Source organism: Leptopilina heterotoma, unplaced genomic scaffold (genome assembly GCF_015476425.1).
Source record: "Leptopilina heterotoma isolate Lh14 unplaced genomic scaffold, ASM1547642v1 Lhet_244, whole genome shotgun sequence".
Lineage (NCBI taxonomy): Eukaryota > Metazoa > Arthropoda > Insecta > Hymenoptera > Figitidae > Leptopilina > Leptopilina heterotoma.
Genome location: NW_025110959.1, coordinates 572015 through 599961, shown reverse-complemented (window position 1 = coordinate 599961; position 27947 = coordinate 572015). Strand labels below are relative to the sequence as shown.

At 21.3% G+C, this 27947-nt stretch overlaps 1 protein-coding gene across 1 annotated transcript in view; it reads left to right on the top strand.

Annotated features, from left to right (window-relative positions):
• Positions 1–884: 884 nt before the first annotated feature.
• LOC122503104 (dipeptidase 1-like) overlaps positions 885–27947 on the top strand; it is a 233172-nt gene continuing 206109 nt past the window's right edge. The window contains exon 1 of the mRNA XM_043613533.1: positions 885–1076. The gene's annotated coding sequence lies outside the window, so the exon portion shown is untranslated. The remainder of the gene's footprint in view (positions 1077–27947) is intronic.

The window sequence follows — 27947 nt, the reverse complement described above, 5'->3', positions numbered from 1 at the left end:
CTATAAAGAATTGTATTATTCATGAAAATAATAATAAATAACGCTGATCAAAATATATTGTATTTATTGACATAAAACAATTTTACTGTATAACTTTGATGATTTTATTTTTTTGCAATATACAAAGTAAACACCAGGTCAATTTTCAGTAGTCTGTTACATAATTTTATAATTGTTACAAATAAACAAGAAATGTAAAAAAAATTTTATTTTTTTTTTATTTTTCGAAAGTAGATAAAATTTTGTTAATAAGTGACTTAAAATCGCGATTCGATTGATGCAAAAGTCGAGTAGATTTACAATATTATTTATTGCTTGGTCACCCCGGGTGGTCAGTTAGTAGCGCGAAGGTTAAAACCATGATTTTTTCAAATTAAGAAAGTAGAGAGTATTTTTTTTTTTTAATGCTTAGTGTCGACGCCAACTTTACGGACCTAATACAAAAACAAAAATTAGAAAATAAAAATTCTAAACAAACATTAGTGATTGATAAATAAAAATCAGAGTATATATAATTCAATGTAGCTTAATAAATCTACATAAATAATTGAGTGAAAGGGTTCCACAGATTTTTGGGGAAAATCTCGCAGGGAAGAAGAGAGAGAGAGAGAGAAAGAAAAATAGTGTGATGGATAGAATATATAAGGGAGTAAGAAGAGGAAAAGTGGATGCAGGACAAAATGCGCGAGGGAAGGAGAGAAAGAAAGTTCAGCCGGACGGGAGAACTTCCGGGTGGCCACGAGCTTCTGCGACTTTTCCTCGCGGAATCCGGAGCTTGCGCGTGCTTTTCTGCGGAGGGGGTGGAGCGAACCGAACTGAGGTTAGGGGAGTTTTCGGGGCTTGTCGGGTTGCCATGGCAGCTTCCCGGCCGGGCAGCAGACCCCAGTCGTGTCGCGGCGGTTGCCGAGTGCACTCCAAGTCGCAAATTCTCGTGTGTACATACAATATATAAACTGTGATACATCACTCTTCGCTTTTCGTATAAATACTACATCAACTGTCACTTCGACTCACTTTTTTTAAAAAAGTCACTTTTTTTAAGAACCAATTTTTTCAAAATATTCACTTTTCAATACGTAAGTTCAAGAAAATAAATTCTTGCTTTTTTAAAAATTATTTACAAAAAAAAAAATATTTTTTATTGTGTGACTCTGGAATTAAGTGCAAAATTTATCATTTCTCCCCATTGTGTATTATATTCCATTTTTCAATTGTGCTCGCATTTATTTGTCATATTGTTCTGCATTGCAAATAAATAACAGTGGATTATGCAGCGATTTGGTATAAATAAAAATTTTAAATAATAAAAATAGAAATTATAAATTTTAAATAATAAAAGTTGAAATTAAAAATTTCAAATACTAAAAGTTGAAATTAAAAATTTTAAATACTACAGTTAGAAATTTTTAATTTCAAGAACTAAAATTCGAAATTAAAAATTTGAAACACTGGAAATAGAAATTAAAAATTTTAAGTACTTGTTGATTTCGAAAATATATTCTCAACTTCGGGAAAAGACAGTGGATTATACAGCAATTTGGTATAAATAAAAAATTTTAAATACTAAAATTGAATATTTTCAATATTAAAATTAAAACTTGTAGGTTTCAAATACTAAAATTCAACATTGAAAGTTCCAAATAGTAACTTTAAAAATTGTAAGTTTTAAATATTAACATTAAAAATTTTAAGTTTCAAATATTAAAATTGAAACTCTTAAGTTTTTAATACTAAAATTACAAAATTGTCAGTTTCAAACACTAACATTAAATATTGTAAGTTTCAAACACTAACATTAAATATTGTAAGTTTTAAATACTAATATTAAAAATTGTAACTTTTAAATACTAACATTAAAAATTTTAAGTTCCAAATACTAACATTAAAAATTTCAAGTTTCAAATATTAAAATTGAAATTCTTTAAGTTTTAAATCCTTAAATTGAAACTCTTTAAGTTTTAAATACTAACATTAAATATTGTAAGTTTTAAATACTAATATTAAAAATTGTAAGTTTTAAATACTAACATTAAAAATTTTAAGTTTCAAACACTAACATTAAATATTGTAAGTTTTAAATACTAATATTAAAAATTGTAAGTTTTAAATACTAACATTAAAAATTTTAAGTTTCAAACACTAACATTAAATATTGTAAGTTTTAAATACTAAAATTAAAAATTGAATGTTTTAAATACTAACAATAAAAATTTTAAGTTTCAAACACTAACATTAAATATTGTAAGTTTTAAATACTAACATTAAAAATTGGAAGTTTTCAATACTAAAATTACAAATTGTAAATTTTAACTACTAAAATTAAAAATTGTAACTTTTAAATACTGAAATTAAAAATTGTAACTTTTAAATACAAAAAATTTCAAAATACGATTTTGCAAATATTCTTATCCTGAAGGAAAAAACAGTGGATTATTCTGCAATCTGGAATAAGTAAAAAATTTTAAATACTAAAATTGAATATTTTAAATAATAAAATTAAACATTTCTAAGTTTTTAATACTGAAATTAAAAATTTTAAGTTTTAAATACTAACATTCAAAATTGTAAGTATTAAATACTAACATTAAAAATTTCAAGTTTCAAATATTAAAATTGAAACTCTTAAGTTTTAAATACTAAAATTAAAAATTGTAAGTTTTAAATACTAAATTTAAAAATTGTAAATTTTAAATACTAAAATGTCAAAAAAAAGTTGATTTCGCAAATATTCTCAACTTCGTGAAAAAAAAACAGTGAATCATGCATCAATTTAATATACAAATGAAAAATTTAAACCACAAAATTTAAAAAAAGTTAGTTTAAAAGTAATAAATACTAAAATTTAAAGCTACGAGTTATTTTTGCAAATAAATTTTTTCAACGTCGAGGGAAAAATTTAAAACATATGTTTTCCAACTTTGAGGAAAAAAATTGCAAACATATTTTTTCTCAACTTTGAGAGAAAAATATTGCAAACATTATATTTTCAACTTCGAGGGAAAAATTGAAAATATATTTTCTCAAAACTTGGAAGTAAAAAATTGCAAATATATTTTCTCAAAAACTTGAAGAGAAAAAATTGAGATGGTTTCTATTTTCAGTGAATTTGGAATTTAATAATGTTGCTATTGACAAAATCATTATACTAACAAAGGGGGCTTGTTTTTATAGTGGATGGCACAGTAGCATTTATTGTATTGGAACGATTTTGAGATCTAATTGCCTTTCCGATTGGGGGTCTGTTGTATCCTTTAGTTCAGACCTGAACGAGGAAATTAATTCGGGAACAATTGGAATAGTTTCAACGTGTAGATCATCATTGTTTCGAAAATGTAGGTTAGAGAACAGAGAATAGTTGATAATTAACCAGTGGTTCAAAGTTCAATTTCTATTCAATTCGACTTAATTTTTCAACGGTAAACAATAATTTTAAAGCAGATCATTGTTATAACACACTCGGTGTAAATAATTTGTTATATTAAAGTTCTTGGTACACTTGCAACTGTTCTTTGAATTTTAATTGTATAGTGAAAACTGAATTTTGCTTTAGTGAGAAGTTTTACTGATTTTTAATAGTTTTTTAGTTGTTTTTCACTTTAGTGAGAATCTATACTGACTTCTAGTTGCTTTTTTGTCGTTTTTCAACTTAGTGAGAATTTTTACTGATTTTTGGTCGTTTTTTAGTCGTTTTTCACTTTAGGAAGAATTTTTACTGATTTTTGGTCGTTTTCCACATTAAAACTTTGTTAAAATAAAATTAGAACTGCTAAAGAATTATAATAATTATAATGAGTAACGATTAAAAGTTCCCCCACCCTCCACTTTTTAATTTTTTTTTGTTTACTCTACAAACGTAAAATAATGATAAAATTTCATAATAACCGGCAATTCTTAATTGTTTTATGCTGATGTAGAGGAATGAATTAACATTAAATTCTAAGTTTAATAAAAGTTTTCCAATCAGAACTTACAACTAATCCAAATACGAAAGATGACGAAGAGGTCATGGTTGGCGATGATAGCTTTAAGAGATGCGAAACTTTACTTTCAATTTACCAAATTGAAAATCTTGTAGAATTTAAGTCAGTCAAGCGGAGCGTTTTAAGTAAAGTGAGAATTAAAATCAATCCAGTTTTTTTCCCTCTCCTTAAAAACGAGTTATTTTAAACAAATCTTTTTTAAAAAAAGTCTTTTAAAACTGTCATTTGAAAAATTAAAAATTACATTTAAAAATTAACGAATTAAAATTCTAAAATATTTAAATATTGAAACTTTAAATTACATGTAAAAATTAAATTCAAAAATAACGGATTCAATTTCAAAAATATTCAAATATTGAACCTTGAAGATTAAAATTGACGAAAACAATAATAATGTTTTTTTTCGAAAAAAAAACTCGGGTGATTGCTTCTTATTTTTCCGACTTGATTCAGCAGAAACGAGTTTCCAGTTCAAGAACGAGTCTATACATTTCTATCTAACGTGTCCAATAGCCGCGAGGAGATCGTAATTTTGCCCAGTCAAGTTTCTGCAATATTGTCGAATGACACTACATTTCAAAATATTCCATGTGGAAATTTCATAACTTTTTTTTTTGTTATCCACAACATGTAGTTTGTTTCACTTAAAATAGAGTTGTAAAATTTATCAGTTTTATTTCTTAGTAGAAAAACTATTTTTTTATTTTATTTAACTGCAATTTTCTTTATTTAACTGTAATTTAATTTATTTACCTGTAATTTTATTTATTTAACTGTAATTTTATTGTTTTAACTGTAATTTTATTTATTCAACTGTAATTTTAATTATTTAATGTGTGATTTTATACATTTAATCATCAACTTTCTAAATTTGAATTAGTAAAAACTAAAAATGTTTACTAATTTGAATTACTGACTGCGACTGTTTGCTTTAGAAATTAGAATTAGTAAAGTTTACCATTAAATTAGTAGAAATTACTATTTAATGGTAAAATAAAAAAATTTATTAGTAAAAGTAGTAAATTTGACTAATAAATTAGTAGAAATTACTATTTATTGGTAAAATAAAAAAAATGTATTAGTAAAATTAACTATAATAATCGTCTTATTTGACAGATCGAAAAAATGCAGGTATATTTTTTCTTGATTTATAATAAAACAATATTTGAAATTATAAAATATAAAAAAATTATAATTAACAAATAAATTTTGTTTATTATTTGCTTTTTTTCTATAACAAACTTCATTTGATCGAAATTATGCAAATTTTTCTCCTTTTTATTTACAAAAAAATATGAGAAAATTGTTAATTGTTAAAAAATTATAATTTAAAAATAGGGGATATTTTATGCATAATTTATATTTTTTAATAACAATACTGTTTAGAAACTCATTTTTTTTTCTTTTGGAAAAGAAACATTACATATTCTATTCTATTTGTCAATTACAAATTTTAATTGAAAATGAAATTGAAACTTTTTAAATTTTTAGAAAATAAAGGAAAAAATTTTACTCAAAAAAATTTTCTGTTACATTTATTTACGAATTTCTTTAATTGTAAAAATTATTTGAAAACATCAATAACTCTTTTTTGAATAAATATTTAAATATTATTTTTTGGTAGGAATTAAAATTTTTCAAAACATTCAAATTCAAATCTTTTTAAATTCAATAACTTATAAAAGTATTGTTATAAAACATGAAGATATCGATTGCTCCGAGTCTTCAACTCGGAGCAATCGATCTCTTCATGTTTTATAATAATTAAAGCTGACCAAGTAATAAAATTTTTTTTCATTATTTTGTAGCATAAGAGTATTGATACTGTAACTTAATCAAAATTATTTTCATCATTTTAATTCAATTATTATTTTCTAGAATTTTAAATTATTTTTTATAATTAAATTTCATAATTAAATGTTTTGCATAAAATTTTATTAAACTTTTTTTTAAATAATTGAATTATTTTTGGAGAATTTTATTAAAATAGTAGATATTGAAAATCATTAAAATTAGAAAATTTTTTGAAAATCATTGAAATTTTTCCAAGAATTTTATTAAACTTTTTGAAAATAATTGAAATTTGGAGAAGAATTTTGTTATTTATAAATATAATTGGAATTTTTTTAGAATTTTGAACATGATTGAATTTCACAGGAGGAATTTTATTTTTTTTTTTTTTGAAAATAATTGAATTTCTGCAATTATTTGAAAATTCTATTATTTTATTTAAAAATTTTTTCTAAAAAATAAATTTTGTTTTTAAATCAGATTTTTTATTTTATAAATATATTTTAATAAAATTTTTTAAAAATAATTGCACTTTTCGCGGAATTTATTTAAAATTGTATGAAAAAATAATTGAAATTCTACAATGAGTTTTATTATTTATAGAAATAATTTGAATTTTTGCATCGATTTTAATTGAAAAAAAAAATTAAATTCTTAAGAAAAATGTTATTATTTAGAAAATTAATTGAATTCTTGCCCAAAAAATTGATTAAAATCTTTCAAATCATTTAAATTTTGTCAACAATTTTATTATTTATGAAAATAATTGAATTTTTGTGAAGAATTTTGTTAAAATTTAAAAAAATAATTGAATTCCCTTGAAAAATTTAATTATTTATAAAAATAATTGAAATCCCCTAAAGAAATGTACTTATTTATGAAAATAGTATTGAATTCTTTACAAGAATTTTGATTTAAATCTTTGAAATAATTTGAATGTTACAAAGAATTTTATTAGTTTTTGAAATACTTGAATTCGTCAGAAGAATTTTATTATTTATGAAAATATTTGAATTTTTGTGAAGAATTTTGTTATTTATTAAGATAATTGGAATTTTGACGAGAATTTTCTTAAAATTTGAAAGATAATTAAATTTTATGAGAAGAATTTTCTCACTCTTGAAAACAATTGAATTTCTGCAATTATTTCTAATTTTTCTAAAATTGGATTTTTTTTTAGTGTTTTCAAGAAAAAATTTGAATTACAAATTTTTAAATTCTATCATTTTTAAAATTGCTAATTTTATCCTAAAAAGTTAGCCGCGAGTTATCAAATAATTTTCAAATCATAATTTTAAAACTGTAATTTCTTTTTCCCTTTCATGTTTTAAATTCGGAATGATAAATTATCCTCGTATTTTTTGACACTGAACGAACAGGACATCAACAAATTTCTAAAAAAAAAATAACCATCGATATATTACGATAGAGACATAAAGATAAGAGCTACAGGTGATTATATGAATTTATAAGGGCATTTTTATTTCGTGTTTTACTTGGACGATAACATCCGATCCAATGTTTCAATAAAAAAAATAAAAAGTTACACTACATATACTTTTGTACATAGTGAATCCTATTATAAACTATAAGGCTATTTTTGTTCACTGTGTAATACACTATCTATGATAATCTTGCTTATTAAGAATTCATCAACTTAGGTAAAGTTAATTACGATGCTCGGAAAGTTTATAGAAAATTAATGTAAATAATTTTCGCGACTAGAATATTAAAGTCCTTTCAACAACAAAAAAAAAAAAATTCGGATTATAATAAAATAATTCCTCTATAATAATTAATAAGAAAGAATTTTATTATAAAACCTTTCCAACAACATTTTTTCTAATGTCTTTTATGTAATATTTTTTTTATTAAAAATTTTCTTCTGTAAAATTTTTTCTATTAAAAATATCTTTCTGTAAAATTGGTTCTATTAAAATTATTTTTCCGTAAAATTTTTTCTAAAATATCTTTCTGTAAAATTGGTTCTATTAAAAATATTTTTCCGTAAAATTTTTTCTAAAATACCTTTCTAAAAATATCTTTCTGTAAAATTTATTCTATTAAAAATATCTTTCTGTAAAATTTGTTCTATTAAAAATGTATTTCTGTAAAACTTTTTCTATAAAAAATGCTTTTCTACAAAATTGATTCACTATTTTCTTTTATAGAAAATGGTTTTCCAGGTTTTCGATAAAAAATGCGTTATCATAAAAAATATTTTCAAACCTTCTCCACATTTTAAATAAACATAAGGAAAAAAAATATTCCACTTTCTAATGTGACGAGAGTTTAATAAAAAAAAAAAAGCTCGAGATTTAAATTGACCTTTTAAAAGCTATATTCGAACATTTTATTATTGCTAATTGAAATAAAATATTCCGTCATTCATTTAAAATTTTTAACGATTTTATTTTCAAAACTAACGACATTTCTCACTCTGATTATACGTATCAATTAGTTTCGATATGTATAATATAGAATATAGAATATAAATTAAAATTATAAAACAGTATCCCTATTTATGACTCGAAATAAAAAATCTATAGAGAAATTTTATGCGATTATTTACTGAAAGCATAATATATAAATAAACGAAAATATCAGATTCATATTGTTTTATTAATTACACGAATTGTAAAATATTTATTATGTAATTAACACGTCATGTAATCTGATTTTTGATGTATTAATTGAATATTTGATTAAAACTACTGTCAGTAAATTGAAATTCGTGTGTATAAAGGGAAAATTTCATAAAATACATGCTACAATATTGCGCATAATATTATTGTAAATAATTAATTACACTGTTGTCTTGAAAGGTATATCAAATTAATATGAAATTGATAATAAAATTTTTAAATTTATGGGGAAATTTTGATTAAATTATGTTACTGATTGAAATATATTATAGTATCAATTCGTTTGCAATTTGATATTTTCGAATTGACAGTGAATCCAGAGAAAGGGGATTATTTATCTCGTGGATTAATGGATATTTATTTGTTGTGAATAAGTTTTATTTGTTACTAATAAATTTTATTTGCTAGAAACTAATTTTATTCGTCAGAAACTAATTTTATTCGTTAGCACCTAAGAAAATTAGTTAGAAACTAAAAAAAATCGTTAAAACTAATTCTATTCGTTAGCAACTAAAAAAATTAATTAGAAACTAATTTTATTAGTTAGAAACTGATTTTATTTGTTAGAACTAATTTTATTCGTTACAAATAAATTATATTCATTATAACAAATAAATTAAATTTGCTATAAATAAGTATAAAATTGTTACAAATAAATTTAATTTGCTACAAGAAAATATTATTTCTTTATTGAATACTATTTATTACAAGCAAATTTTATTTGCTTCAAATAAAAATTCTGTTTTCGACCCAAAAAAAAAATTTATTTGTGCCAAGTAAAGTTTTAATAAGTTTAGTTTATACAAATAAAACTTTTATTTTCCTTAAGTTTCAAACGTTCAAATAAACGAAATTTTTTTCCCTCTAAATATTTTTAAAACTTACTATATAGATGAAATGAAAAATGACATAAACGCTAAACTTTTTTATTTACATAGTTACAAATTAATTTTTTTTTTAATTAACACAATAATTTTTTTGTAATAAAAACACAAATTAAATGAAGTATAACAAAAATTTTTTCATTCACATGAACGTTTAAAATTTTAGGAGCATAAAACTTTTATTCGAAACAAATTAAAAAATTAACACAGAAAAACTGTGAAAAAAATTTATTTAATTAAAATAAACGAATAGAAGTCTAAATAAATTTTTTATGACGTAATTTTTATTTAAATCAAATAATCAATTTGAATTTTCTGCAAATACTGAAATTCTGATTTAGAAATAAATATTGGTTCAAATACAATTTATAGGATTTATGGAAAAATTATTATGCAAATAATTATTTATTCAATAATAGCCAAGTAATCGGTGAATTGACTCAAATACATTTTTCCATTTTTTAATTTAATTTTTTTTTAGTTTTAATTATTACATTTTGTTAAAACCTGAAACACTTTTCTGTGTGTTGTAAATCAACGAACTAAAAATTCATTTCATAATTAAATTGATTAATTTGGTAAATTGATTTATTCAAAATTAAATTTTTTCTTTTAAATAAAGAATAAATAAATTTTGTGAACAAATAAATAAATTAATAAAGTACAAAAATTTTTAAAAATACAAAAAATACCAAAAAATACCGAAAAAATTATAGAAAAAACTAGTAGATAAATTTTGAAAATAATTGTAAGTTAAAATTTGAGAAATGTCTGAAAAACATTCTATTTGTGTAAACCCTAAAGTAAAGTATCTTTACTTTCTCCGCGGCAGTTTGATTCTCTGAGCAACTAGTCTGCAAGATTAAGAATGTATGTGTTTGTGAGTGTGTGATTACTGTGAACATGCAACAAGAGAGGATGTGAAAAAAGGAAAAAATAAAGATTGCTCTATGTTCTTATGAATCCCTACATATAAGATTGAATAGGGAGCCCGAAGGGTTTGTTGCGGTTTGGCTCATCGTTTGTCAGTTTGGGAAAAAAATCTTTCCATATAACAAAAATCTCTTTCTCTTATATTATTATTTATCTCGTCAAATTTTTAACTTTTCTTCAATATTTGTTTTTTTCCTATTATTCTTAAACTTTATTCAAGTATTTTTAAAAAATATAAACTTTCTTTCTTTTCTGCTTCTTTTTCAAATTTAAAACTTCATTTATAAATATTTTTAAAAAATATAAACTTTATTTCTTTTCTGTTCCTTATTCGAATTTAAAACTTTATTTATAAATATTTTTTAAACAATTTGACTTTTTTGAAAAAAATTTGAATTTGAAGAAAATATATTTCTTTTCAATTTCAATCTTCTTGTTCTTTGATTTTCAACATTTTTTATGTCCCTAAATTTTTTAAAGTCCAAATAAACGAGATTTTTTTTATCGCTTTCCTTAATTTTAATTTTATTCCAAACTATTGTTTTTCATATCCATAGAAATTAATTTTTTACTAAGTAATAATAATTAATTAACAATCATTTTTATTGACATTACGTTTAATTGAAACTAAGTTTTCAGTACAGAGTAATTTCTAAAAAAAATATTTGGACAGAAATAATTCTTTCATTCGAATGTTCGAATATTTAGGAAAATCATTTTTAAATATTTTCTTTTAAACTTTAACTTCTTCTAAATGAAAAAAAATTTTTAACTTCTTTTAAATTAGAAAAAACTTAACTTCTTTTAAATTAAATTAAACTTCTTTTAAATACAAAAAAAAACTTTCAACTTCTTCTAAATTTAATTTTCAAAAGATTCTAAACAAGAAAATTAATTGCAAAAATTTGTCATGATTTTTCAAGAAAAATTCCATGTACACACACACACACACAAATGTATAAATATTGAGAAAGCTTTAGAAAAGTTGTTAAAAGTTTATAAAAGAATTGCACGACTACAACGACGACGACGTTGGAACAAACGAGAATCAACTTTAAGATATTTATGCGTCCAAAAGATCTCGGATCAAAGTTTCAAAGTGATATCTTTTTTTTTTATTGAATTCCCTCTGTTTTATTATCGTTTAATGTATTCACATTTTTCTTTACGGCAATGCGGCACCGCGAATAGAAGAGTAACGCGAGTTTGAAATTCACTCGCGATTTTTCAGATCTCTCTCTCTTTCTCTCTAACGAGTTACGAATTTTGCATTCACAACTTTCGAGAAATATCACCTTCCCCAGCATTTCCAGTACTTTAAGCAAAAAAAAAAAAAAAAAAAAAAAGAGAGAGAAAAAAAGTCTACTCACCATTATTTCGAAAGTTGTTATTGTTTGAGATTTCTATCCCTTTTTATAAAAATTTTATTTATTTATTATTCGTTAATAGACAATAATTTCATTAAGTCGCCCAGACAAAAAATAATGTAGAATTTTACTAGAAATTAAGTTTCAATGAAATGTAATGAAATTTAATTAAAGAAAATTAGGTAAATATGTAAAATTAACAAGATGTCCTCAAAAATTTGATTTTTTTCACTGATTTACAGACAGAATTTTGACTTTTTCCCTGACCCCAAAGAATATTTTGAAAAGTAGAATAAAAAATTTATAACTAAATTCAAAAAAATTTTAAAGAAATTAAATTTTTCCAAAAGTATAACTTTTTCTGAATTTTCAATTAAAAGTAATTCAAATTCAAATTTTCTAAAATTAAAAATTGAAACCTTTTAAAATTCAATTATTAATAAAAGTTTAAAGGCAACAATTATTTTTTGAATTTTTAAGAATTCAATCTTATTAATATTTTCAAAGTTAAATTTTAAATATTTAATATTTTTTCTATCCTTTTGATAAAAGTAATATCACTTTTGTTCTAATTCAATCAAATTTTTACTACTTCATATACAGAGAATAAATATTTTCATACCATTTTTGCAAAAAATTTGGAAATTAGGTACTTCATTTTGCACAATTTTGCGTAGAAGTAAATTCTTTTTCAATTTTAAAAGAGAACATTTTTGTTAAAAAAATGTTTACAATTTTTGTCATTTCATAATTTTAAGTTTGAAATAATTTAAATTTTCCACATAGATATTTATTAAATATTTTTGTAACATAATTAAATGCTTGAAGAGAATTTTATTACAATTTATCAAAACAATTTTCTGCATAGAATTTAATTCTTTATCAAAATAATTTGAATTTCTGTGTAGAATATATTTCTTAATTAAAATAATTGAATTCTTAACAAGAATTTTAGCTAAAGTTTTGGAAATGAATTGAATTCCCACAAAGAATTTAATTAATTATGAAAATAATTTAATTTTTTTCAAAAATTTTACTAAAAATTGTATTAAAAATTATTTAATTTCTGCTAAGAATTTAATTACTTATGAAAAGAATTGAATTTTCTGCAAAGAATTTTTTATTATTTACGAAAATAATTGAATTACTGCGAAGAATGAAATTCTTTATGAAAATAATTGAATTCTTGTGGAGAATTTTATTAAAATTTTGGAAATTAATTGAATTCCTGCAAAACATTTCATTATTTATCAAAATAATTTAATTCTGCGTATAATTTAATTTTTTATTAAAATCATTTAATTCTTACCAAGAATTTTATTAAAGTTTTAGAAATTATTTGAATTTCTGCAAAGAATTTTATTATTTACCAATTAAAATATTTTCACGAATTTCACTAAAATTGTTTAAAAAAATTATTCAATTTCTGCGAAGAATTTAATTCTTCATTATAATAATTGAATTCTCTGCAAAGAATTTGATTAAAATTTTTGAAAATAATTGAATTCATGCAAAGAATTTTATTAATCAGGAAAATAATTGAATTATTTCCAAAAATTTCGTTCAAATTGTTTTAAAAATAATTGAATTCCTGGGAAGAATTTCATTATTTATGAAAATAATTTAATTCTCCCTAGAATTGTTTGTTAAAATAATGCAATTCTTACCAAGAATTTGATTAAAGATTTGAAAATTAATTGAATTTCTGCAAAAAATTATATTATTTACCAAAATAATTAAATTCTTTTCACGATTTTCACTAAAAGTGGTTTAAAAAATTATTCAATTTGTGTGAAGAATTGAATTCTTCATTATAATAATTGAATTCTTGCGTAAAATTTTATAAATTAATTGAATTTCTGCAAAGAATTTTATTATTAACCAAAATATTCGAATACTTTTCACAAAATTTCACTAAAATTGTATTAAAAATAATTGAATTCTTTTCAAAGATTTTACTAAAACTCTACAAAAAATAATTAAATTGAATTCTTGCGAAAAATTTTATTATTTCTGAAATTAATTGAATTTCTTCGAACAATTTAAAACTTTAATAACCTTCGGAGAACACATGGGGTCTTTTTGACCCCACGCTTTTTTACGAAAAGCTTTTTATCTTTTTTTAAATATTTTTAATAAGGAATTTCAAGTATACAGACTTATTCTACAGAGTTTAAACTATAATTAAAAAAATTCTTTAGCTTGATTAGATGAGTAGTTTAAAATTGGTTGAGCTTTGAAAAATAGTCTAAAAAAGAGGTGTGTTCTCCGAGGGTTAAAATAATAGAATTGCTGCTAAGAGCTTTATTTAAATTTTTGAAAATAATTGAATTCCTGCGAAGCATTTCTTTGTTTACAAAAATAATTGAATCCTCAAGGAAAATGTTATATTAAAATTTTAGAAAATAATAAATAATAATTTTTAAATAGATAATTACCAATTAGTGAACAAGTGAATTTAAAAAATTTTTTAAATCAGTTTTTATTCAAAAATTAAATTTGATATTCTCTAAATAAAAAAATTTTCTAAATTTTATAATAATAAATTGAATACCACGTTTTGCACGTGAACATTTGCTGGTAATGCAAAATAATGCAAGATAATACAAAATAATTTAAAATAATACAAAATAATATAAATAATAATGAAAGAAATAAATTGATACAAAAAATATAACATTAAAAAATAAAGTATAGAAAAAAAACCTCCTGATCTTACATTCAAGAGATGAATGTAATAAGAGATAAGAAACTTGGATAAAAAAGAAATTTATGAAAAGAAAAACCCATTAGCAAGTTTCAATGAAATATAATCCATCCAGACTTTATCATTGTTCAAACAAAAGGAAGAGGAAAAATAAAGGAAAACCAACATGTATATAATTCTTCCCGCCAATTCAATATTATGATTCAATATTCCTTCTATTTTTCGACAACTGAATTCCTCACAGTAATAACAATCAATGTAGAACAAGATTACTGTGTGGCGAACGAACAGTATATTCTTTTGCTCAACACGACCCACTAACCAATAGAGACTCGGCCAAGAGGTTAAACTCCGAAACCCTATATGCGAAGGGTGAATACTCTTGAGTTGCTGCAGAAAGGAGTGTAAATTGTCTTGGAAAAACGATACAAGGCGAGAGAGAGAGAGAGAGAGGGAGGGAGAAAAGGGGAAAGATAAGACAAGCGAGTAAAGTATAAGAAAAGAGGGTTCTAGAAAAGACACTTGAGCCTGATAGACAGAGTGACTATAAAAAATCAATCGATAGCTTCTTCACGCAAGTTCAATACGTCTATTTCCAAAGGAAGAATTTATATCCACTAAAGGACGTCTGTCCGTGAAAGATTCTCTTGTAGGATTGGATCTTGGAATTCTAGACAAGCCTTGAATCGATGACAACTTACTTTGTGCAAGTGGATAAATTCGTTTTCAAGAAAAGAATTTTCCTTTTGCCAAAAAAAGAGATGAAGAAAAAAACCGTCGAGGAAAATTATTCATGATAAATTCAGTATAATCTTAATAAATAATTAATGCTCCGACTATGGAAATTAGTGGGAAAATTATTCCACCTGATACGATAGTTAAATAAAATATTACTAGCTAACTTCTTTCTACCCTTTTTTTAAATAAAATTAGAAATTTTAAAAATATAATTTAAAAATTTTCTCTAATTTAAATTTTTGTTGAAAACACTGCAAAAATTCAATTTTGGAGAAATTCGAAATAATTGCAAAAATACAATTTGAAAAAAAAATAAAATTCTTATAAAATTCAACTATGTTCAAAATTTTAAAAAAATTCTCATAAAAATTCCAATTATCAAAATTCTTCTCAAAAGTTCAATTATTTTCATAAATGTCAAAAAAATTCTTGTCCTAATTTCAATTATTTTCAAAAATAAAATGCATTTTTCTAATTTCAATGATTTTCAATAATATCTACTATTTTAATAAAATTTCCCAAAAAGAATTCAATTATTTAAAAAAAATTTTTGATAAAATTGTGATGCAAACATTCAATTATTTTCATAAATAATAAAAATTTCCCAGGAATTCAATTATTTTAATAAATAATAAATTTTTTTTAAGGAATTCAATTATTTTCATAAAAAATAATTTAAAATTCTAGAATATAATAATTAAATTTTTCTTCTTTTTCTAAAAGAAAATAATAATTTTGTTAAAAAAATTGTGATTCATAAACAAAAATAATGCAAAGTAAATAAATTTTCTATTTCCTAATCACAATTGTTTAACAATTTTCTAATTTTGCTTAGAAGTAAGGAACAAAAATCTGTAGAATTTCAATTTGACAAAACATAATATTTAACAAAATTGTAGTCTTTTATTGAAAAGAAGTGAAAAAAATTCTGATGATTTCTATTTGTCATTACAATTTTTAATTAATTATAAACTAAAAAATAATTATAACAATATAATATACAATCTAAACACATTTTTAGTTTTAGTTATAGTATAAAAAATTTTTTAAAAATATTACTAGTTTTGAAAATTAATTATTGAACAATTTTAAATGGTAATTTTGAAAATTATTGAATTTATTTTAATTTTTTAAAATTCAATAATTTTCAATATTTTCAATGCCATATATTTCCGAAAATTCAAATACAATAAATAATAACATTAAAATTTTTGAGAATCATTTTTATGTTTAATTAAATTGAATACAGTGAAAATTTTATTCAAAGTATTAAAGGAAACATCAAATTATTAAAAACTAGTCTGTGAATTTTTTTTTTCATCATAAAAAGTAAAAAAAAATCCATAAGTAGAGTAAAAATTGTAATTTTTAGAAATAATTGAATTTTTGGATACATTAGATTAAAAAGATTTAGAATAATGGAAATTTTGAAAAATAGATTTGAAAATAATTGAATTTTAAGAATTTATTAAAGGTTTTTTTTTTAATAAATGAAGTTTAATAGACTTTTGTTAAAATTTTTTAAAATAATGGAATGTCAAGATTCTTATAAAATTTTTAAATAATAATTGAATTTTAAACAACTTTAATTAACTTGACTCGGAGTGATCGTTAAATTTCACTATTTATTAACTTTAATTAAAGTTTTTTTTGAAAATAATTGAATGTTAATACTTTTATTAAAGTTTAAAAAAAATAATTGAATTTCAAGAAACTCTCATTAAAGTTTTTTTTTAAGTAATTGAATTTTAAAAGTCACTGTTAACTTAAAAGTATCAACTATTGAACAATTTTAATTGAAAAATTTTAAAAATCATTGAATTCATTTTAATTTTTTAAAATTCAATTATTTTCCATATTTTCAATTTCATATATTTCCGAAAATACAAATTCCTACATACAATAAATAATAAATTTCCGAAAATACAAATTCCTACATACAATAAATAATAACATTAAAATTTTTGAGAATCATTTTTAACATTTTGGAAAAAACAATCATGTTTAAAATTTTTAATTAAAATTTTTCAAAAAATTTATTATTTTCTTTTATATTTTTCAATCTTTCAAAAATTTAATCATATGTAATAGATTTTACCAAATTTAAATTGTTAGGAATTTTTTAATTGTAATATAAATGAAAAACTACTATCTTTCAAAAATTATTTTAAAATATTTAAAACCAATTAATTTTAAGAATTTCTTTATCATAATTTTTTGAAAATATTATACCTTTTAATAATTTTAAAAAAGAACAGTTACAGTTGCAATTATCATAAACAATTGAATTTTTGTATTTGAATAATTAAATTCTCGAAAAACTTTCGGAAAATTATTTTTAAAAATACAGATTTAGAGATGAAGTTTAATTAAAAATTGTAGAAAATAATTGAATTTTAGAATGGTTATGTTGTAATTTTTAAAAATTATTAAATTTTAATTGTAACTGTTACAAAATTTAATTATTTTTAGATGAAACTTTATTTTATTAATGATTATTTCGAAAAACATAAAAATATTCAATTCTAGCTCTCCATAAAACTCATTGATTTTTCAAGTTTTACAGAAAAAATCTTGAAATAATTCGATTTTTTCAAAAACTTTAATAAAAGTCTTTTAAAATTCTATTATTTTCAAAAAAAAACTTTAATGACAGTCTTTTAAAATTCAATTATTTAAAAAAATACTTGAATAAGAATCTTTCATAATTCAATTATTTTCAAAAAAACTTAGATAAAAGTTTTAAAATTCAATTATTTTCAAAAATTTTAATAAAATTATTTTAAAATTCAATTATTTTTTAAAATTGCAATTTAACACTTTAAATTGAATAATTTTCATAAAACTCTTTAAAAATTCAATTATTTTGAAAAATTTTAATATTGTAAATTTTTGCAACAGTGATTTTTTCAAAATTCACTCTTACTAGAAATTTTGACTGAAATTCTTTGCTAAATCAATTATTTTGAATACATAATTAATTACATTATTTTCTGAGAATTTTCTTTGAGAATTTATTTATTCAAAAAAAAGAAAATTCATTTTAATTAGTGTAACATTCAGTTGTTGCCATAAATAAAGAAATTCAAATTTTTTTTTATAAAATTTATGTTGATTTTCAAGTATTAAAGATGGAAAAAAATTCAAGGGCAATTTAGTTTCCAAGATTGTCAAAGGACAATAAAAAATCAGATTTATTTTTTCCTTCTTAAATATTCTTTTTTACAAAATAATAATAGGCTGTAATTAAATTATAAAAGTAGCAAAAATATTGTCATTCAATTGAATGTGAGAAACTTTAGGTGAATTTTCGTAAAAATATATATATATTTTTTTTTTAATTTTCTGACTTTTCCCTAATCTAATTACTTTCAAAAACGCAGCTTATTATTAAAAAAGAAAAAAGGAAACAAAAATAAATAACTCTTTCTCTCTCTCTCTCTCTCTCTCTCTCTCTCTCAACGAATAAGCAATTCTACTTGTATCAAAATGAGTTTTCGACAATGAAGAAAGTAATTTGAAAACGATGATATTTTCCAACAATAAAAGATAGAGAAAAGAAGAGAAAGAGAAATATTCACAAAATACTCTCTTTCTCTCTCGCAGCTTTTCGGCGAGATCGTCGAATGAATAAAACAGCACAGACTGCTCGGGAAAAATCGCACTGACGAGTCTCTACCTGATCATTGAAAGCCCGGAAAAGCTTTGGTCTTGAAGTACTAAGGAGGAAGGAGATTCCTCCTTAGCAAAGAAGGAAGAAGAAAGTGGGCTGAATAAGGACACGTACGCGAGATCGGAAGTGAACGAGAACGAGATGGAGGCTCGGAGAATTGAGCTGAAAAGAAAAGGGACGAGTTAAAGCATTTCCAAAGCAGATAAAGTTTGAATGCGAAAAAGAGAGAGAGAGAGAGCGAAACGAACACAATGATAAAAGAAGAAAGTTTTTTCCCCTCAAAATTTTGAATTCCCAGCTGAAAAAGTTCTATATATAGAATTTCACTAGAATCATTCTATTTGAATTCTAGTGAAAATCAAAATATTCTACAGAATTTCACTAGAACGATTCTATAGAATTTCTACATGAATTCGACTAAATTTTAGTCATTTTTAATTAGAAGGAATATAAATTTCGTGAAATAACTTTTTTTAACATTATATTATTTTATGGTTATTACAGGGCTCGAACTGGGTCCGTAAATTCCGTAAAGGTTCAAAAAAGATCAAAAAAAAGTATACGTAAATTGTACGATATAATTTGGAGAATTTTAGAGAAATTACAAATGATTGCAGAAATTAAATTATTTTCAAAAATAATAAAATTTTTCGAAGAAATTCAATTATGTTAAAAAATTTTTAAAAATTCTCGTCAAAATTTCAATTATTTTCGAAAATTTTAATAAAATGCTTGTCAAAATTTCACTTATTTTCAAAAATTTCCCTCTATTCAATAATTTTTAATATCTATTATTTTAATAAAATTTCCCAAAAGAATTCAAGTAATTAAAAAAATTTTAATAAAATTCTAAGCAAACATTTAATTATTTTCATAAAATAACAAAAATTTAACAGAATTATTCAATTATTTACAAATAATTTATAAATTTCTTCGCAATATAATTCGATTATTTTTATATAAATAATAAAATTTTTACAGAGATTCCATCATTTTTTTAAATATAATGAATTTTTCTTTAGGAATTCAATTATTTTTATAAATAGTTAAACTCAGCAGAATTTCAATTATTTTCAATAAAATTTTAATCGAATTCTTCGATAAATGTAAATGTTTTATTAAAAATTTTATTAAAATTCGTCAAACGAATTCAATTACCTATTTAAAAATTTGTTGATAAAATTCTTTATGATAATTCAATTTTAAGAAGCATTTAAATATTTAATAAATTATTTTTTTGTATTTAAATAATTGAATTCTAGTAGAATTTTTTAATAAAAATTTATTTAAAAATAAATTTCAGTTAAAAACAAATAAATTTGAAAATTCTCAAAAAACTTTATGAAAAATTATTAAAATTAATGGATTTATAGAACAATTTTAGTTCACACTAAAAAAAATTTAATTTTCGAGAAGTTACAAATTATTGTAGAAATTCAGTTATTTTTAAGAGTAAAAATATTCTTCGCAAAAATTAAATATTGTTCAATAATAATAAAATTCTTCTTAGGAATTCAATTATTTTCCATAAATAATAAAACTTAATGCAAAATTTCAATTATTTTTAATACAATTTTAATTGAATTTCTCGGAAAATGTAATTATTGTTAAAAATTTTATTAAAAATTGTCGAAAGAATTCAATTATTTAAAAATTTGTTGATAAAATTCTTTAATTTAATTTCTTTAAAATTTTATGAGAATTCAATTTTAAGAATCATTTAAATATTCAATAAATTATTTTTTTGTATTTAAATAATTGAATTCTAGTAGAATTTTTTAATAAAAATTTATTTAAAAATAAATTTCAGTTAAAAACAAATAAATTTGGAAATTCTCAAAAAACTTTATCAAAAATTATTAAAATTAATGGATTTATAGAAAAATTTTAGTTCACACTAAAAAAAATTTAATTTTGGAGAAGTTACAAATTATTGTAGAAATTCAGTTATTTTTAAGAGTAAAAATATTCTTCACAAAAATTAAATATTGTTCATTAATAATAAAATTCTTCTTAGGAATTCAATTATTTTCCATAAATAATAAAACTTAATGCAAAATTTCAATTACTTTTAATACAATTTTAATCGAATTTCTCGGAAAATGTAATTATTGTTAAAAATTTTATTAAAAATCGTCGAAAGAATTCAATTATTTAAAAATTTGTTGATAAAATTCTTTAATTTAATTTCTTTAAAATTCTATGAGAATTCAATTTTATGAATCATTTAAATATTCAATAAATTATTTTTTTGTATTTAAGTAATTGAATTCTAGTAGAATTTTTTAATAAAAATTGATTTAAAAATTAATTTCAGTTAAAAACAAATAAATTTGAAAATTCTCAAAAAACTTTATGAAAAATTATTAAAATTAATGGATTTATAGAAAAATTTTAGTTCACCCTAAAAAAAATTTAATTTTCGAGAAGTTACAAATTAGGTATTGCAGGAATTCAATTGTTTTCAAGAGTAATAAAATCCTTCGCAGAAATTTAATTATGTTCAAAAATAATAAAATTCTTCTTAGTGATTCAATTATTTTCCCAAATATTAAAACTCATCGCAGAATTTCAATTATTTTTAATACAATTTTAATCAAATTTCTCGGAAAATATAATTATTCTTAAAATTTTTATTTAAAAATCGTCGAAAAAATTCAATTATTTAATAATATTTTGATAAAATTCTTTATTAAATTTGAATTTTAAGAAACATTCAATTGTTTAATAAATTATTTATTCTTGTATTTAAATAATTGAATTCTAGTAGAATTTTTTAATAAAAATTGATTTTCATTTCATAAAAATGAATTTCAGTTAAAATTTTAGATAATTATTGAGTATTAAAAGCAAATATAGCGTGAATTTTTTGAAATAATTGAATTTTGAAACTAATTTTTTTGAAAAAGTGCAATTCAATTTTTTTTATTATTTGAAGTTTTTATTTTCTAATATATATTTAATTGAAGAATTTACGAATAATTGAAATTTATAAAATTGAATATTGTAAATAAATAGATTTTTAAAATTTGCGAAGCACTTTTTTGAAAATTAATTGATTTAAAGAAAATTTTTAGTGAGAAATTCCTAAAAATAATAATTGAATTGAAATGATGAAAATAATTTTGAAGAAGTACAATATTCTTATAATATAAAATAATGATTTTATCAATTTGCTATCTTTAATTATTATAAAACATGAAGAAATCGATTACTCCGAGTCGAAGACTCGGAGTGATTGATATCTTCATGTTTTATAGTTATGAAAAAATTTAATTTATTCTTTTAAGTAAAATGTTTTCTCATTTTACTTGGATTGGTTATATTTTTGCCAGTAATTGGTCCGTAATTTTTCATTTTTTTCCGTAAAGTCAATATTTTTAAATAAAAAAAAAAGTTAGTTAAAAAGTTGAAAAAAAAGATTAAAAAGTTAGTAAAAAAGTTAAAAAGTTAGTTTGAGCTCTGTTACTAAGTTAAATGAATTATACATATATTTAAATGATATAAACAATTTTTGCCTAAAATTTGTCATGGAAATCAAATGTAAAATTTTAATTACACAATAATATAAAGATTTGAGAATATTATTTCACGAATTTAAATTCTTTCTGCTTCAAAAATCACTAAAATTTAGTAGAATTCATGTAGAAATTCTATAGAATCGTTCTAGTGAAATTCTATAGAATATTCACTAGATTTCATATAGAATGATTCTAGTGAAATTCTTTAGAACTTTTTTCAACTAAGTTAACACAGCTTTCATTTTTTCTTCTTCTAATTTTTCCAATACCTAATAATTTAATACGATCGATAAAAATTTCGCAAAGAAACAATTGAATCTATCGTCCCCTTTATACTGAATTATCTCAAAGTTGTATGTATATTCCTTTATTCCCAAATGTTATTTCAAGGGATTAAAACCAATATTTTACGAGAAATTCAATAATAAATTCAATAATAAATTCAATAATATTCATTTAAAGTAACCATAAAAAAACGTAAAAGAATAATAAAATTCAAAGTGCCCCATAAAATGAAAATCATAAAATCGAGACTTCTATGAAGAATCTGAGTATAGTTGTGGTATGGTGGTAGTAGTAGAGAGAGGAGAAAAAAAAATGAAAGTAGTCTGTTGATATCCCCAAATCCCAGAGAGCGTAGGTATATATAAGACATGAAGAATCTGAAGGGACAGATCTGAGGGTGCACTTCACATGAATTATTCTAAGCCCTTTTATGGGTGCCATCGAATTTGTCCACACACAATCCTAGAGCCGCCATGGAGTAGGAAAAAGAAATTCATACGTCTATTTGTCCCACTACCCTATTGGAAAATATTTTAATGTCATTCTTGAAATCCAGAACCATTTGTTGGACAGGCAAGACTGATGACTCTATTGAAGTTTCGACCATTATATGTGATCTTAATGGGCAATGTAAATAAATCTCAAGATACACACATTTCGGGAGAGAGAGAGAGAGAAAAAAAAAAGAAACATTCATTATAATCTTTTGGTATTAATATAATTAATATTATGATATATGTGTAATACTCTCCAACCAACACCTACATTTGGTAATAAAAATGAATAATATCCTTTGAAATTTGTAGCGGTACATGGAAATGTGTATTTTAATAATTATACATGGACGATAAACGTAAATGCAAGTACACCGAGAAAAAATTGTTCCGTTCAACAAATACTTTTACATTTTTAAAACATTTTTTTTTTATAACATTTTTGTATTTTCAATACACACCGAAAAAAAAATGTTTTCAATTTTAGACAATTCCTCTTCTTTTGCAGTATAAATATATATTTTGCACTAAATTTTTCCTATCTATAATTGAGAGGATTTTCCTCTTTTAAATTTTCTATATTAAATGCCACTTTTCAAACAGTTTGAATCTGCGTTCAGAAAAACAAAAAACAACATAAAAATCTTCCATCTAGTATGAATTTGTTTCAATTTAAGAGGAATAATTTCAATCAAAGAAGAAAGATTAAAATTCATCTTTTAGTTAAAAAAAACTTTCAAATGTAAACAAAAATTCCTCGATTTTGTAGATGAATATTCGTTTATTGAAAATAAAATGTAAAAATAATTGTTAAGTGGAACTTTCTTCTCACTTTGAGATTAATTTGAGAAAATCTATGAAAGAGAAACACTTTCGCGCGCCTGAAATTTTACCTTCGTTTTTAGTTGAAAAAAAACTTTCTTTTTGAAATATAATTTAAGATTTTTTTAAAAAATTTAACTTTTCGAAACTATAATTCTTATCAAAAATATACAAAAATATTTTATAACAACTTTTAAAAGTAATAGAATTAAATTCTTTCAAATATTTAATTTACATCTATAAAATTAGACAAAACTTTTTATTTTTTCAATTTTTAAAATTATTTTCGTGAATTTAATTATCTTAAAAAAAATTTAATTACAACTTTTCAAATACATAATTATATTTAAAATTTCTACTGATAAAATTATTCAAAACTTATGTAATTTAATTTTTTTCTTAAAATTTCTGTGATAAAGCTTCTAATGTTCAATTATTTTTTTAAAATTTTAACTGAAATTCATTTAAAATTCAATTATTTTACATAATTTCAATAAGTCTTTCGAAATTCAATTATTTTTTAAAACTTTAATAAAAGACTTAAAATTGGATTATTTTAAAAAATTTTAATAAAACTCTTTTAAAATTTAATTATTTCCAAAAATTTTTTTTTTTAATTCTTTTAAAAATCATTTATTTTTAAAGAAAACTTTAATAGGAGTCTTCTAAAATTTAATTATTTTATTAAATTTTAATAAAACCCGTTTAAAATTTAATTATTTAGAAAAAATTTATTGAGAGTCTTTTAAAATTCAATTACTTTTTAAAACTTTGATAAAAGTCTTAACATTCAATTATTTTCAAAAACTTTAATAAAACTCTTAAAATTCAATTTTTTAAAAGAAAATTTAAAGAGTGTTTCTTAAAATCCAATTATTTTTTTTAATTTTAATGAAAGTCTTAACATTCAATTATTTTCAAAAACTTTAATAAAACTCTTAAAATTCAATTATTTAAAAGAAAATTTAATGAGTGCTTCTTAAAATCCAATTATTTTTTAAAATTTTAATAAAAGTCTTCACATTCAATTATTTTCAAAAACTTTAATAAAATTCTTAAAATTTAATTATTTTGAAAAAACTTTAAAAGAGTTTCTTAAAATTCAATTATTTTTTAAAATTATATTAAAAGTTTTAACATTCATACATAAATCATAACATTTTTTCAGGGATTCAATTATTTTTCTTAATATAATGAAATTATTGTAGGAATTAGATTATTTTCTTAAATAGTAAAACTCATCGCAGAATTTCAATTATTTTTAACAAAATTTTAATCGAATTCTTCGATTAATGTAAATGTTTTATTAAAAATTTTATTAAAATTCGTCAAACGAAATCAATTATTTTTTAAAATTTTAATAAAAGTCTTAACATTCAATTATTTTTAAAAAAAACTGTAATTAAAATTTTTTAAAAATGAATTATTACTCAAAAATTTTATAAGAGTCTTGACATTCTATTATTTAAAAAAAAATTTTTAAAAGTCTTCTAACACTCATTTATTCTAAAGAACCTTTAATAAAGTCTTAAAATTCTAATATCTTTAAATTCTCTAATAAAAGTCTTTTAAAATTCAATTATTTTCAATGCAATTTTACAAAATTTCAATTATTCTAAAACTTTTTAATTTAATGTATCTAAAAATTCAATTATTTCTAAAAATTACAAGTGTTAATCTACTTATGGATTTTTTTTTGCTTTTTAAAATAAGAAAAAAAATCATAGACTAGTTATGATTTTTAATAATTTGATGCTTTCTTTAATACTTTGAATAAAGTTTCCACTGTATTCACTTAATTAAAAATAACTAATTGTTAGTTGAATTCATCTTTAGTTTGTGTCAAAATAACCAAAAATTCTTAGTGGCAAAAATTAAATTAATTAAAATAATTAATTAAATCATTAATTTAATAAAAATTCAATTAATAACATTTTTAAAATTTTTTAATTTTGTTTTAGACCAAAAATTAATTATTCTCTTTACTAATAATTAATCATTTATTTACTGAAACAGTTTTTTTTAACTTATATTTAATTTATTTTTATTTATATCAAACCACAAAAAATTCTACTTTATTAATAAATTTAATTATTTAAAAAAACGTTTAATATGTGAAACACTACAGATTCTTTTTCATTAGTTTATTATAACTTTTATTATCTTTTTACTTATATTATATTATAACATCAGAGATGTTTTTGTTGGGATTAAATTATTCTGTGATAAATGGTTTATAACTATTATATTTATTAGTAAAATTAATATAATTTCAAAAATACTTTACATGTTTTAATGTTCTTTGGATAAAGCTAAAATAAGCACCCAGTTTATTTTTAAAATATAAATGTTTTTTAGCATCTGTGTACAGATGCTTAAACTGTAATCCAATTATCATAGCACCTGTTTATTAACTTTCAGAGTTTAATTTTATACCTAAATATTCTTTTTTTAAAAAAAACAACATAAATATCTTTTTAAAATAAAATCTTGGTGCTTGTTTAAGATTCATTAAAAAAATATTAAAACATGTAAAGTATTTCAGAAATTATATTAATTTTAATATTTTAATTAAACAAGGCAAACTGAAGAATTTTTTAACTGATTCTAGAAAGTTACTTAAATTTCTTTCTTCTAAGTTTAATTTTTATAAGTTTAATTGCTGAAAAAATAAATTATGTTTTAGTGACTTAGAGGGGAAAGATGTTTATTTATTAATTGCAATTACTTACAAAAAGAAAAAATTATTTTTATCACTAAAAAGTAGTATTTTACATAATTTTTAAAAACTTACGTCTATAACCTCCTTATCCTTATTTTAATCACAAAACTTTTTTCACTTCTTATCACTTATGATATTTTATATATATTTTTTATTGTTTTGTCACTTTTCACTTTTTATCATCCGATATATTAAGAATATTATTAAGAATGATGAAGTATATTTAAGAAAAAAAAACACGTGTTCTTCACTTTGTAATCTGTAATGTTCTGTAATACTCTGCAATGTTCATCATCCATGTATAGTACTCGTAATCGACCACGTGGAATAAATTAGAACCTCAAAACTGCGCGCGCACAAAAATTTGAAATTATTTCAGCCAATAGCGATCGTCATCATCGTATATCAACCAATCGCGACCATCATCATGTCATTTTCACAACCAATCACGACCGTCACTCTCAAACTGCAGCCAAAAAATAGCTATTTTTCTATTAAGGATTTTCACAACCAAGCACGACCGCCACTCTCAAACTCCAGCCAATAAAATAGCTGTTTTTTAACTAATTGTCAGTAGAAATATTACTATTTGAATTAGTGACTTACTTTTTGTTCTAAATCAGTTATTTTTAAATTCAAATTTAGAGAGTAGGTAACTGTTGTGATTTTAATTAATTAATTTTTTTTTTTGTAAAAAAACCTTGTTTAATATTAAAATTGATATTATCGATCAGCCCCGACTCAGGTTAAGAAAACATATAACAATTTTATATAATTATAAACCTTGTCTTGTTTTTATGGACTAATAAATAAATTCTTAATTATTGTATTCCTTTCTTCTTATATGGACCGTTGGGTGGTCTAAATAAAGATTATAAATACCCTCCGCAACTGTGTAATATTAAATTTGGTAATAAAAATGAATAATATCCCTTGAAATTTGGTGCGCCAAATGGAAATGTACTTTAACAGTTACACATGGACAACAAACATAAACGCAAATAAGATACGTCCATTTAATCGTAACTAATGCAACTCGCGTATGACTCTAGTAATACGAGAACATTAATAAGAGGATAACATATATGCGTTCAGGTGTGCATATGCAGTAGGTGGACTATCTTCTATGCAAATGTCGTGGAAATTCTCATGTTGACTGAAAACTCCAGTACAACTTTGCGCGCACGTGAACATCTCTCTCTCCCTTCAAATATACGAAAACTTTTGATATAATTACCCATTCAGTATTATATATTTGAATTTCAAGAACAATACTAATATATATTTGCATTTCAAATCAATTTCCATTGGATAAATATTGAAAGAATCATGCTTTTATACTGTTTATTATGGTTTGAGGATGATATAAATATTATTTGAATAGT